At 34.1% G+C, this 15,509-nt stretch overlaps 1 protein-coding gene across 2 annotated transcripts in view; it reads right to left on the bottom strand.

Annotated features, from left to right (window-relative positions):
* The window catches only part of LOC145287879 (uncharacterized), a 426,488-nt gene that overhangs the window by 395,940 nt on the left and 15,039 nt on the right, over positions 1–15,509 (bottom strand). The window contains exon 2 of one of the 2 annotated variants that reach the window (XM_080135790.1): positions 11,324–11,340. The exons of the other annotated variant lie outside the window; for it this stretch is intronic. The gene's annotated coding sequence lies outside the window, so the exon portion shown is untranslated. The remainder of the gene's footprint in view (positions 1–11,323; positions 11,341–15,509) is intronic. 2 annotated transcript variants of the gene reach the window in all.

The raw sequence follows: 15,509 nt of genomic DNA, 5'->3' as shown, positions 1-15,509 counted from the left end.
TGCCATAGATGATACTTTCGTTAGCATAAATATCTACGAATGATCTTAGAATGCGATTTGGGAGATCATTGATGAAGGTTGGGAATGGTACTAAACAATGGCCACAAACTCTTACCGCATAATAATACTCGGAAGAGATATAAGGAAAGAGAGGCGGGTGGAAATAGATATATTTAATAATAGAAATAACAAATACTGACTTAACTGGTCACGGATAGTCTGCTTAAAATTTAAAATCTCTTCTTTGTATGTTTGAATGACGTCGCATTTCATAGCTGGAAGTAAAGTTTCCGTTTTCTAATTTCAAGTTTCTAGATGCGCACACACAGACCTACGCATAAACATATACAATACGAAAACGGTCTCTCGTATATACACACACCATAGATAATTGCATCATTTGTAATTTGTAATTATTTGATATTGTCCCTATATACTTGTCTCCCCACGAGGACAAAGTTAGAGGCAAGTTTGCTATTTCCTGTAGTGATATCCAGCTTCCCCTCCCCCAAAAAGAACACGCCTGATGGGGCAAAACTAAACTTGATCCAGTTAAGGTAAATAAAAAGGTACATTGTGCGCATGCGTATTTGTAATTTATCACTAGTGAATAAAATTTCTTCGGTTGAAAATTGAAAATCGTTAACGGCATTATATACCGGCTTTAGAGTCTAGTCGTTTATGGTATATCTGTAGAAAATGAGAGCTTTATCAAAAGTATTCACAAAGTCTGTTCACAAATATATATATATATATATATATATATATATATATATATATATATATATTCTTCAGAATGTGAGAGAATATATAATTATTTTAACAGCCAAACAACGTCGCAGCTCACAAGAGCCATGACAGCCAACAAACTGGAAGTCTTAGACTCGATGGCTCTTGTGAGCTGCGACGTTGTCTGGCTGTGAAAATAATTATATATTCTCACATTCTGAAGAATATATATATATATATATATATATATATATATATATATATAAACTTTATTTACGTCTCGATAAAATAAATTACATTTATAAAGAGTTAAGAACAAAACAGTTGAACGAGTCTATACAAAGAGTGAGAAACTCAATAGTGTAATGTCTTAAACAGTTTAAGACATAGGCAAACAAAAAGGAAATGAGAGAAAAAATTGATTTGTTCATCAAATTCCTTCTCTGAAAACATTAAATGGAAGTAAAAAAAAAAAATGAAAAAGACAAAGGTGCAACAAAAAATAACTAGACTCGGGAAGCAAATTAATTTTATAAAATTTTATTACGGGAATAAAAGGCCGTTGCTTTTGTTTCCCAAACAAATGATTAAAACTAACCTTATGTAACAATTACGAAATAAAGCATGAAGTGTAATATATATTACATAGACAAATCCGGGCATGAAAAGTAATATGGTTAAGATTAAGCTTAGAAAATTAAAAGGACTCGCATTTTTCCATGTAGTCCATGATTTTTCCAGGCTTTGTTTTGAAACAATATTTGCTTTTTTGTGTTCAATATCATACACATTATTAACAATCCAGCAAACAATTATTACCAACTTCTTTAAAAAAATCAAATAAGAGACATAATTAAGTAAATAAACAGAGAGAAGGAACGAAAAAGAGAGAAACCGAATTAACTTATGTTGTTTGTCGATATTCTACAGCCAGAATTTATTTGCTTGCGAGAAATCTTTGTAGTCGTGTTATAACTGACAAGTGTTTCTGTGGCAAGTTGAGTTTCTCACGGCATCTCACTGGCGACAACGTTTAAGTTAACACTTATATAATCAAATCCGACAGGTGCTGCATCCCAGAGGTGACTCTCTACTATTGGTTGAAGCCCGATAGTATATGCTATAGAATTAACCAATCTGTATGAAGTATTTCGATCAAATAAACATCGAATATTTTATCGGCATCTTTGCTGTTGCCATATATATATATATATATATATATATATATATATATATATATATATATATATATATATAATAGCATGGGTACCCGGCGTTGCTCGGATGTTTGGATGTGTTTGTTGAGCAAAAAAAAGTGGTAGTAGGAAGACAGTGTCGAACCCGTACCGCCAAGGAGGAAAAGAACGGGAAAAAACGTGAGGTCTTTGCTGTTACGACCACCTCCAAACCGGAAGTGATGTAGATTTAAATTAATGCTAGACAATCGAAAAGAGGGGTTTACTTTCGAAAATATCGGCGAAAAAAGCGACCCCTCCCTGTAGAAAAGTGCCCAGTTGAGGGTGAAGAAATTAATGTTTTTAGCCAATTCTTCGGTATTTGTCGTCTGAAGGGTCGAGCTTCAAAACGATACTGATCTTGTGAAAATCCGTCGCCTCTATCGAAAGTTTTAGGCAGACATGTAAACATACATAGATTTATATATTGGTAGCTTAAAATTGTCGAAGCAACCTATATCTAAAATTTCAATTGTTTATACCGAAAATTGGCGGACAAGTTTGGTAGAGTTCTCAAAGGTCAAATCGTTGAACTTTGACCTCTTAACAGCCAAATTTGCATGCCTATGTATATATTAAAAAGTGTGAATATGTACGGTAATTCCTTTCTATATAATAATCTTCCTTAACAACCATCGAGAAAGTTGGTAGAGACCGCAGATGTCATTTTTTTAACTTTGACCCCAATTTTGACCCCTTAGCATTTATTGTTTTGAGCTCAAATAGAATTATCAAGTTAGATCCCTGTCCAAGTAATCTATATCTAAAATTTCAAGTCTTTAGACACAAAATTGGCGGAGACGTTTGGTAGAGTTCTCAAAGGTTAAATCGTTGAAGTTTGACCCCTTAACAGTCAAATTTCTGGCCGAAACCCGATTAAAACGATTTTCTCAAATCTCAATACCCCTATGCCAAATTTCGTAGTTATTTGGTAGGAAAATGTACAGTGACACACAGACACACAGGCAGACACTTTCACTTTTATAGATATACTACACTTTCAGCCCGGCGTTGCCGGGGTGCTTGGATGTGTATGTTGAGCAAAAAAAAAGTGTTAGTAGGAAGGCAGACTCGAACCCGTACTGCGAAGGAGGAAAAGAATGGGAAAAAAACGTGACGTCTTTTACTGTTACGACCACCGCCAAACCAGAAGTGACGCAGGTTTTAATTAAGGCTAGACAATCGAAAAGAGGGGATAACTTTCAAAAATATCGGCGAAAAAAGTTCCCAGTTGAAGGTGAAGATATTAATGTTTTTAGCCAATTTTTCGATAGTTGTCGCATGAAAAGTCGAACTTCAAAACAATACTGATCTTGTAAGAATCTGTCGCCTCTATCGAAAGTTTTAGGCAGACATGCAAACATACATACATACATACATACATTTATATATTGGTAGCTCAAATTTTTCGACCCACACCGATTAAAAAGCTTGCCATATCTCTGAATATCCTTTATGTAAAATTTCAAATGTTTAGACCAGAAATTGTCTGAGTAATTTGGTAGAGACCACAGAGGTCATTTTTTTTTAATTTTGACCCCTATTATGTCCCCTTAACATTTATTGTTTTGGGCTCTAATCAAGTTATTAAGTTAGATCCATGTCCAAGGAACCTATATCTAAAATTTCAATTGTTTAGACCCAGAATTAGTGGAGGAGTTTGGTAGAGTTCTCAAAAGTCAAATCGTTGAACCTTGACATCTTAATAGCCAAATTTATAGCCATAAACGGATCACAAAGATTAATCCCAAATCTCAGTACCCTGTATATCAAATTTCAAGTGTATAGACTTACAATTGACAGAGTTATTGCGTAGGGAAATGTACACAAACACACAGATAGACACACAGACAGACACGTTCACTTTTATAGATATATAGATAGATATATAATGTGTGTATGTGTGTCTGTGTATGTGTGTCTATGTATTATAATTTATTTGTTTTCTTCTATCAGCGGTTTATATACAGTTGGTACTTCTTTTAGTAGTTTGTGGTTCTTTCGTTGCGTTTTCAGTGTGCCGAGGCTATTTTGTGAGGGTCGTACTCGCGTGCACTGATTGTGTGAAGTAAACTGAAAAGATAAAAAGAGAGAAAAAGACTGCTTTTTGGTTTTTATACTACGCACAGTGTTTGGAAGTAACGGTACTCGCTTCTCTGCTTGGAGATTTTGTCCAAAAGAGAATCGGTAGGTGAGGCTGCTGTTATTGAGCATCATTCATTCATTTCGTATGAACGAGATGATTAGTGTTGGCATTCGTTTCCAGATATCTTTCTAGCTAGAATTCTTTTTAGAAAGACATCGGTTACTAATGCAAGGGGCCATGTGAAGTTGCCAACATTCCTAAGTGAAAGTGTTTCTGTGGAACGAACTGCATTCGAACTTGGCACAGGTTGTCTGTCCATGTCGTTAACCACATAGCCAACTTCTCCTGTTGCTGTTGAAGAAACAGATCTTCTACAGTTACTAAGTACTGCTAAAGTTCTTAAATGTGTTTTTAAACACTGGGTGTAGTTTGTTATATCGTGGACTCCTGACTATGTTATGAGCAATCATAAATTGTACCTAAGTTACGATGGGCGCGCAAGGACAAGTTATCCATGTATAAAGGTCAATTCAGGTAATAAGATACACACCAGCAAGAAAGAAGCATTTTATTAATTAGACACAAGGTAACGACTAAGTAAAGGTGATGATATGTAATTAAGCGATAAAACAAGTAATGAATCGTTCCTAACCCTTTAACCCCCACACCCGCAATTGCAATCGCCCTGCCTTCCTCGTGAAAACGTAACTTCCGCCATGTCTCTCCTTCCCCACTTTAACTGCATTAACATACTTCATCCTCGTCTTCATGATTGCGTAAAAAGAAAACACGTAGGCTAAACAGAAGGAAAAAAAGATCCAAAACTTCTAACATCTCGTCTTTCCCCACAAAAAGGAAGCAATTTAAATGTCTATTGGTCTGTCACTTTTCCAAAGTTAACAACAACAAAAAAAGATGGCCGACATCTAAAATAGACACTTCACTGCTGCTGATGATGGTGATCTTGTTATTGTTTGAAGTATTTGACATGCCTCATATCCACCTTAAATCACAACCCGTTTTTGTTTTGTTTTGTTTCTTGTTTTGTTTTGTTTTTGTTTTTTGCATTTGGTTTTTTTTTTTTCTCGTTCGCTCTTTTTATTACCAAGAAAAGAAAAGTACACATTCTATTAAAGAACTAGAATACCCAGCCCATCAATAATAACAGTGTTTCAAAGTTGATGCTTTACGAACGTAGTTTAACTCTTTCATTAATGACTTTTTAACCGAAACTCTGCATACCTAATCTAACTTGTCCTTGAACGAAATGCCTTCAAGTTTAAATGATTTCCGAAAAATATCGTAACGACGAATAACGGCAACAAAACGATCTAACTTGTTCTTAAATTCGTGCTTTGAAGTTCGGCTGGCTTCTGAAAAGACTCGCAACGACAAATAATGGAAACAAAACGAATTCTTAGATGTCAGGGCTCCTTCAGTCTTTGACAGACTATGGATACCTCTGAAGGGGTGCCTGCGTGTGAAATTTTTGTGACTGTAGGTGCGCAATCTCCAACCACACCTCTCCTTGGTCGACATTGCTTAATACCAGTGGCTAGTGAAGTGTGTACAGGACGACTGGAAACAAATGCCGAGATAAGCGGAGAGCTCATACAGTGCCTAGAATTCCCAAATCGTCACCCATCTGATACTAACCAGGCTTGACGTTGCTTGACTTCGGTGATCTGACGAGAACCAGTGTCAACGCGATTATGCCGTATATTCTTAGATATAATCTATTCTTAAACGACGAGCTTGTATTCATCTATCTATCTATCAATCTATCTATCTGTACATATATAAAATTAAGTTACTTGTCGCACTGACGTTGATATTAAAACCCTATTTTTCTATTTTAAAAGTAAATACAATATCGTTGTATACTTAGTCGGAAATATGGCAGCGACCCAAGAAAGGAGAACTAATTTGAACGTTCCTTTAAAAACAAACTTTTATTAATTCACTATTCTTTTTATTTTTTTCTGTTTTCTTATTGAATGTGTAGTTTCATTTCACGATTACGCACAATTTCATTTGTGCGTATTTTCTATATTGTGCATAATTATATAGCATTTAGAGTTATGTTTAGAGTAAATCTATCGGTGGAACGATCTCTACCAAACTACTCTGTCAATGTATGGTCTACAGACTTGAAACTTAATATATGAGGTATTCGAACGTATGTAACAAAAAGGGTTTGGCTTTTAGCCTATAAATAGCTGTTAAGAGGTTAAAATTGAAAAGTTGGAACTTGACATGCGTAGTTCGACGTGATGTGTATGCTCTACACATACGCAAATGTACATTTATACGTTTAAATGCGTTAATTTGTCAAGTTTTGATATGCATGTGTCGTTAGTTCAGATGGTAGCGAATACCGCCAGAAAGTTAAATGTTTCGGTTTTGGATTTTATTTCTTTTTCTACACACATGTAGCATTGTAATTATTATTTAGAATATTTTTTTCTTAAAAAAAAATGAACAGCCGTCGAATTATTTATTTTTCGTGCTTGAAAGTGAACTTTACTCCTCAGTGCTAAAACTCTGATAACTAATGCCGGGCGATTTACTCTCTAAATCTTTGACAACGTGGGGTGAGTAGCAATTTAACTGATCTGGACCATTTTACATCCACGGCTTTCATCAGAGCGTGTTCGTTTTTGGAAGAGAAGTATGTGTTTTGAGAGATCATTGATGTAGATCAGGAAGAGAGTTGGGCCAGGATGGACCCCTGAGGGACTCTAGCATTAATGCTGTGGGCCTCTGATTTCTGCCCATCAACCACTACTCTTATAAGCCTATCAGAGAGAAGTGATTTAATAATTGAGAAAACATTTCCTGTTATACCGTAGCTGGAAATCTTGTGAAGTAGGCCTTTATGCCATACCTTATCGAAGGCCTTTGATATGTCAAGAGCAATTGCCTTAGAAAGGAAGCCTTTGTCGAGAGATTCATTCATCCTATGAGATATAACCGTTATCACATCTGCTGTAGATCTGGCAGAACGGAAACCATGTTGTATGTCCTTAAGAAGCCCTAAAAGAGCCCCTGGAACACACCCAAGAGTTATCGGGAAGTATAGACAAACAAAATTATATAGAAATCCGTTAGTTACAACTTTTCAGAAAGTTTTATACAAATCCAATGCATTAATAATCAAAAAAATGTAAATTTTAGCCATTTTAACCCGAAAGTACCCATAGGAGGGGGGGCAACTAGAGTTTTCCCGAAAAATCCGTTCTGTTACATTTTTACTCATATCATGTTTAATGTTTGTGCAAATTTTTTTTAAATTCCAAAGAAAAGTGCGAACAGACGAACTACGAGGGTGACTTTACAGCTCCACCTTCCTTTTGTCGAGGGACCAAAAATAAAAAAATAAAATGCATTTTATAACGTTCATTTTCAAGCGATCTTTAGTTATATAAGCCTTTACTTATATATATATATACATACTTATATATATATATATATATATATATATATATATATATATATATATATATATATATATATATATATATATTATATATATATATATGTGTGTGTGTGGATATGCTTATAAATTTGTATTCACAGGATTCACTCCTAAACTAATTAACCGGTCATTATGAATTTTTAAACAAACTTGTTAAACGTTAAGGTCATAATGTGCTCTATATTTAGTTTAATTTAGTTTGGTGCCACGGGGTTGTTAACAAGAGTGGAAGTCCATTCGTTAAAAAATCAGTTAACTCCGATTTTTTTTGTAAAATTTTAACAATTAGACATTTATTAATAAATATTCCCATAGATTTCAGTTTATTTAGAGTATTTTAAAGGGATTTTATGGGGTCAATTTCCCATTTTAAAATTCAAATATTTCACAATTGCATTAAATTTGATCCATGGTCATTACACACGAATTAGATAAGATTGTCTGAATTTCAATTTGATTTTTAAAACAGTTTAAGTTTAAACATTAAATTGTAGACATTTTTGAGTATCAATTTTTATTGAAATACCTCGAGACAGGGCATGAATCTAAGAGGCTGAAAATACCACTTTCTTTAAGGTAAAAAAAAAATTAGTCAATAAGTTATATAGATATATTCCAACCGCGAAAACAGCAATTCTTACCTCTTTACCAGAAATATCGTTCATGGAATATGAGGATTAAAAGACAAAAAAAAGGAAGCGAAAGTTACGAGGCTTGTAAAATTAAACTCAAGGCTTACTTTCGATTTTCATGTAATAGATCATGATTAAAATTGGAATAAGAATTCTAGTCACATGGTTTGGTAGCATTAGATCTTCATAAGGATGTTCTGTTAATTTTACCTGTTCCGGGACTTTTCTTGCTTTGTTTGTTTGTTTGTTTGTTTTTTGTTTTTTGTTTTATCACTCCCTCTCTCTCTCTCTCTCTCTCTCTCTCTCTCTCTCTCTCTCTCTCTCTCTCTCTCTCTCTCTCTCTCTCTCTTTCACACACACACACACACTCTCTCTCTCTCTCTCTCTTTCACACACACACTCTCTCTCTCTCTCTCTCTCTCTCTCTCTCTCTCTCTCTCTCTTCATTATCATTCACACTATTCACGTGATCCGTCTTTTATGACGTCACTCAGTGTGTCCGTTGATGCAAGCAACATAACATCTTTGGCCTTTGGAATAGGAGCAGGGTGCGATATCTGTCTTTGGTACTGCACTTGGCCTGTTCTGTCCTCGGTCAGTGAGGGAGACACCCATTTAGACTTAGGCAATTTTTATTGTTGTTCCAATTTAGAGTGCCCCTTTTTGGGGAAGAGGTAAATATTCTATACATTAAAAAACCGACCTCATGGGGAGAGATAAGTAAATAGGAACAAGATAACAAAATCCATCGAGTTTTGGTAGTATATAGATGTGATCCATGTCGTATCTTCATTAAGATAAATGCAAGGATCTGTTACGATGCGTAGACAGATGCTTTTACTGGTCTATTAATAACTACTCATCAGTGTCTGTTGGCAATATGATCGCTGTTCATTATCTCCAGAATCTGTGTTATTCCAATATAGAGCCAGCATCCTTGCTATCCACTTAAGCTCGTATTTCTTTTTTTTTACATGTGTCTCTACAAAATGTACCTCTCTATCACATAATCTATTTTTATCGTTATCAGTTCTTGTCCAAATAATGATTCTATATACTTGCCTCCTCGCGAGGGCAGAGTTAGACACAAGATCATTTTTTGTTGGTAAACTCCGGCTCATTGAAAAGGAGCATGCTGGATTAGGACAACAATAAATAAATTTCCTTAGTCTTAAAGGATTTCCGTTTACTGCTCGAGGACACAAAAGGTGAATTGTGGTACTATTGAAATGAGACAAACTTTTATCTATTAGTAGTATGTAACGAAAACAGTCGCACGAAAGGAAAAACAATTGAAGAATTAGACATCAATACTTTACTGAAACTTTATATGTTCTTGATACAAAGATGAATATCCACTGTATTAACTAGAAAGAGCCTATTCTTGGGATGTGAGACTGTTGTAATATTGTTTTTTCTATACGCTGATGAAGCCCAATGTAATGTAAATTATAATTTGTTGAGCAGTTATATTCTTATATGCCAACACCGAGGGCTGAAACAATTGTACGCAATGTTGTGACCAATAAAATGAAGGCTTTCCTAAAATGAGTAAATTCTTGTATATCTCTCCTTATTAACGTTGTATATTTAAAGAAAACTATATATAGAGAGAGAAAACGTTATATATATACATATATATATGTATGTATGTATGTGTATATATATATATATAAAGAGAGAGAGAGAGAGAGAGAGAGAGAGAGAGAGAATAAACCAATGATAGCAAACAAATATTTTCTTTATGATTTTTTTTTTAGCTGGGTTAAAGCGCTCAGCGTTTAGGCACTTTGCGGTGTTTTCTGTAAACCGTCCGGACGATTCCAACAATAGAACGTTCCTCATACTGCATAAGTATCCGTTTTTTCCTAGCTTTGTTACATTTAATAATATTCATGTAGGATAGATTATGTACTCAGCATTGATTGCATGAGAGATCAATACAGACCCCAAATTAATACAAAAGTGGAAAAATCTCGAAAGGCTCTACCAAAAAACTGGCAAGAATGCCTAACTACCTTACATTCCTATGCAGATGTCGTAATCTTAGGCTAATGTCCCCAGACTTAATCTTGAAATTTTATTGAAAAAAAAGAACTCACAATGAGACCAAAGAATCCATATAATACGTATGTGTTTATATCTAAAACCCTAGTAAGAGTTGATGATCTAGCTCTCTTAACTTTAGATCTAGATGAGGTGATTTCGTCAGCATCTGGCAAAACCAAACTCTTTGCCAAACAATTTGCAGCACACTCAATTCTATGCGATTACGGTCTCCTTCCCTCCGAATTTCCTCCAAAGACTGCAAATAATCTGAGTAATATCACTATATCGGGAGTCATAGGACTCAAAAAGCTGCAATCAGAACTAGCTTCATTTTTGCAAAGCTGTTCAATCGGTGCCGAAAGGCAAAATGCTTCCCAACACCTTCGAAAACCTCATTACCTTTCCTCATATTTGAAAAGCTGAAAACCGACCTTCTGCATCTCAGTATTGACCAATTAATCTTCTGTGTGTCATGAGTAAGTTGCTTGAATCTGCGTTAAATAGAGAAATTGTCAACCACCTCAGCAAAAACAATCTACCTATATCCTAAAATAAAGTACTGTTGCGATATCTGGGTGGGGAGCTGCTCGGAGAACCTATCCTGCCTTGACAAAGTTCAAAACCGGCTTCGAAACCTAGTAGGTGATGTCCTTTTTTCTTCCCTGCAACCTCTTTTCTGTCTCTTCTTTATCATCATTTTAACGGCAAGTACTCGTCTAAGCTTCAATCTATGCCACCCCCCTTGCCAAACTTTTACAAAAACACTTTAGCTACAACAAATAGCAACAATTTCACCACTTCCTATCTGAACCTAAATGTAAGCACATATTCCATTAAAAAAAGCTTCTTTCCTAGAACTGCCCGCCCGTGGAACTCTGCTCCGCTGGCTTACTTTCCAGCTGACTACAATATCTTCGTCTTCAAGTCCAATGTTAACAAGTTCTTGTTGAGCGCACACCTAAATAATCCATTTCTACCCTATTTCCATTATTAACTATTAATACGTTGTTGTCTCAGTGACAACCGTACACTTATTAATCCTTATCCTCGAGTGGCCTTCATGCTGTGATAAGTGGTGACTCCCATGCAAAAGACATATACCGAAACAACTTACCTTACATTCTTGTGCTCCTGTATTAATGAAATTGTAAAATAAAGTTGATTTAATTTTAGAAAAGTTGATGGTATCAAATCGGATGGCCGATTCTACAGTTCGCCTCGATAACAATTATCCTCCTCGAAAAAAAAGGCTAAATTTGCAAATCTAGCATGAATAATAAATAACATCGATGTAAGAAAAAAGGATGGGGGGCTGCAAATAAAGTATAGAAAATGTAAAAGATTTTAAAAAAAAAAAAAAAAACGAAGCCGGAAATAAACGAATAAAATGCAAATTAAAAGAAAATTGAGGAAAAACGAAAGCGTAAAAATATTGTTCCCATGAATTTTCTAGCGATTATTTACACAAAACGCGCAGATAATTAGGGGTTTCTATCAAAATAAACCCGGACGTCAAAACAGGGAATACGTCAAAAATAATAATTAACGCTAGCGCGAACCTCCTAAAAAAACAAAAAAAAATCTTGAAGAACAACAGGTAAGTTAACTAGCTACGAATAAAAGCAGCTATTCAGAGTATGATGCGCAATCCAAAATGCGTCAACCCTCTAAATTAGACAACCCCAAAATCGTCAATCCAGCATTCAAAATCTGGCAAATCTCGAAATGACAACCATCTCAAATACAGACATCTCTTTAGAACAAATCTAGCGACCGCACAGATTGTCTCCTAAATCTGGAACCTCCAATTTAAAAAAATAATACAAAATAAATCAAATAAAACAACTTTGTAACTTTTCACCTCTCCTATCAAATATATTAAATAAAACATTTTTTTAACTCTAACCAAACCATTAAAAATTACAATAGAAACATGTGAGCATGTAAAGTAATATGGTTAAGCTTAAACATGGAAAAGTAAAGGACTATTTGTTAAAACTGGAAAAGAAAAGGACAAGATATTTTAGTAAAAATATGATAAATTTATAACTTAAAATATTGCGTCATTAAGAATTGATATAATGTTATGAATTGAATTTTAAAATTGAATTTTAAATTCTTAAAGCTGCTATATTTTAAATTATAAATTTATTATATCTTTTACTAGAATATCTTGTTCTTTTCTTTTCCAGTTTTAATAACTAGTCTTTTACTTTTCCATGTTTAAGCTTAATCATATTACTTTTCTATTGTAATCCATGATTTTTCCAGGCTTCCAGTAAATTCACTTGTTCTTTGTTTAATTTCAGTCTTATTTTTTGCCCCCATAAAGTTAACATACACATATGTAATAACAATGTACGGCACTCGTCTGCTTTCAATAAAATCCCCCAATTATCTCCCTTTCATTCTATCATGCTCTCTGTTTCACTTGTTACATCTCTTTTCGCGAGAGCGGTGAATTGGTAGCAATAATAGTCGCTGAAGCGGCGTGGTTGTTATGGAAACCAGTCATAAAAACCGTCGCTCACTTCCTTGCGTTTTTATGATTTTGAACACTAGTAAATTTTATTTTACTGAACGAGAATTGGATTTTTTTTTTCACAATATAGTTGAGAAGATAATCTATAAACTGTAATAGTTGTTTGAAATTTGGTCGGAAATTCTAAGTGACTAAAACTACCACTAAACCATATATTCAAACACTACCTTGTTTGAGGTCCTGGATATGACCTTAAACTATATCCGATGGTGAGGCCCCAGCTTGCGGGCTTTGGGGAGTGTGGCGCCACTCTTTAATTGCCATTGCTCCCAGGTCACTCTGACCCGGAGTGGTAATATCTGTTAGGGTCCCAACTATGGGTTGAATAGAAACCGACTTGAAAAAAAAAAAATATATATACTATTAAAAAAGAAATCTTCAAAATCATTGGATTCGGCATTAAATAACCTGAAAAGGGTTGATATGCCGTAAAACAAAAACAACCAACCAACCTTGTTTGAATGATATAGGCACTTTCTTAAATCAAAATCCAGCAGTTCCTCCAAATAGAACTACTTCTATAGAAATAAAACGTGTATATGTGCGTGTTTAATCGATGAACACTGAAATTAACAGTAAATAATAATCATCCACCAAGGATAGTTTTTGGACCAATAACGCGTACATAAATCTGTTCGCAAGTTGAAATTCAAAATGTTCATTTCAACTTGCCGACATATTTTTATTAGTTTTACGCATGCGTAAATTCAATCATAGCTATAATTAGTTTAATTTTAAATCTCTCTTATCTATATGTCAGGAACGCAGCTGAAGCACTAAATTTTTTTCCGAAGCTGCAAATAAAATACAAAAAAATGTATTAAAAAAACAAAATAAACGAATTAAACGCAAATTAAAAGAAAACTGACGAAAAAAATAAAAAATATTGTTCCATGAATATTGTTAACGGTAATTTATACGAAAAGCGCAAATAATTAGAGGCTTCTCCAAAATAAACCTGGATATCAAAACAGCGAATATGTCAAATAATAATTTGGCACCAAAGTCATTTTTAACTTTCGAAAGCAGTACTATATATAATATTCAATCTAGAATTGGCTCTGTCATAATAAATACGGAATCTGCATAAATTAAAATATATTTAAGCGTGGTTTTCGACCGGCAATACCGGGCGCCCCCCGCTCGTATATTAATAAACTTACAATGAAATATTTTAAACTCGCTGTACCCTGGCATGCGTTGCTGTGGCTCGATTTGGTGTAATGGTAGAATTTCCGTCACCGCGGTTTTAGCACCCCGAAATCTACCCAAAGAAATATTTTGTTATATACGAACGTGAGACGGACGTTTCCAACCCCCAAAAAATAAAGAAAAAGGAAGAAGAATTGGGAAAAAATGGGTTCCTAGTGTCGCTTCTAAGGAAAATACTGAAAAAAAAGAATTAAACGATGAAAATAGAGAGAAAGGCATCGAACAAAGCGAAATGTAACAGAAATGATTTATGATATGTTTATAAAAAAAAGAAAAAGAAAAGATTGGAAAGACATCGAACAAAGAGCAAAGAAACGGAAGAAAAGGGAAAAAAATCCTTGTAATTTTTTTTTTTTTTTTTTTTTGTGAAAAAAAAGTCCGGCTGTTTTACAAAGAAAGAAACGATGTTAAACTTGTCGAAGAAAGAGGAAAAACAGAAAGAGAGAAGTAATAAATAAACGAAATGGAAAGATCGTGAAAACAGAAACAGAGGAAAGTTATAAAAAATAAATAATTAAAGAAATAAAAAGAAAAAGAAACGATGTTAAACGTGCCGAAAGAAGAGGAAAGAGAGAAGAAATGAAATTGTAGAAATGGAAAGATCGGAAAAAAGAAAAAGAGAGGAAAGATACACGAACCAAAAAAATACAATTCAAAGAAACGATGCTATAATTGCCGAAGAACGCGAAATAAAACGGAATTGAAGTATTATAATTTTTATTTTAATGTAAGAAAATGTAGTTTTTTATTTTGTTTTGGTTTTTATTTTTAATCAACGTAAAAGTAAGCGTGGTGCGTTTCACCTAAAGTGCAGTCCAGTATTTATGAAAACCTAACCCAGTGTTCGTCCGTAATTGTCTCCTGTGAATGGTCACGGACGGTGTAAATGGGTGGCGGTGAAAGTATAAATTTATTAGAAAGAGAAGACTTTACTATTGATCGTAACCGGTTTTGGCAGTGAACTCTCACCAGATAAAATATAGGAAGATCCGATCAGCGAGGTAGTGGATATGTAATCTGTCTATAACACAACTCAGATATCGTGATGCAGTTTGTGCATAGTACATCTGCATAAAATGTATAGATTTTCAATTCTATTAAGGTCAAAATCGGAGGGGAAAATGAGTTCATTTTATTTATATAGAGATATTTGTAGAGGGAAAGGCAATATCAGAAAGTATGACGTTCCCTACAAAACTAAATTAAATTTGATTAATAACAGGCGACAATTTTGGAAAAATAGAGAAATATATAGAACAAGATGTAACTGATTTTAATCTCGCTGGACTGTTTGGGGGGTTTGTTTGTTTTTTTCGTTAACAACCTTTTTAAAAATAAACAATTTCTTTTTCAGACTGACGGGCCGAGATTTGGAGAAATTAAATAATTTACATATTTACATTTCATTGCCATTTTATTTTGGCAAAAATTTACTTAAAACAAATTATTTACGATTTTAAAAAGTAAACAAATTCTTTTTTTATGTTTGATTCGGATTTTTTTTAAAGATTTCTCCTCAGTCTGACAAAAAAAAACTTGTTTAATT

This window comes from Euprymna scolopes, chromosome 11 (genome assembly GCF_053919585.1).
Source record: "Euprymna scolopes isolate OS-2025 chromosome 11, ASM5391958v1, whole genome shotgun sequence".
Taxonomy (NCBI): Eukaryota; Metazoa; Mollusca; class Cephalopoda; order Sepiida; family Sepiolidae; genus Euprymna; species Euprymna scolopes.
Note: the sequence above shows the minus strand (reverse complement) of the source record. Positions and strands in the feature narration are given on the sequence as shown.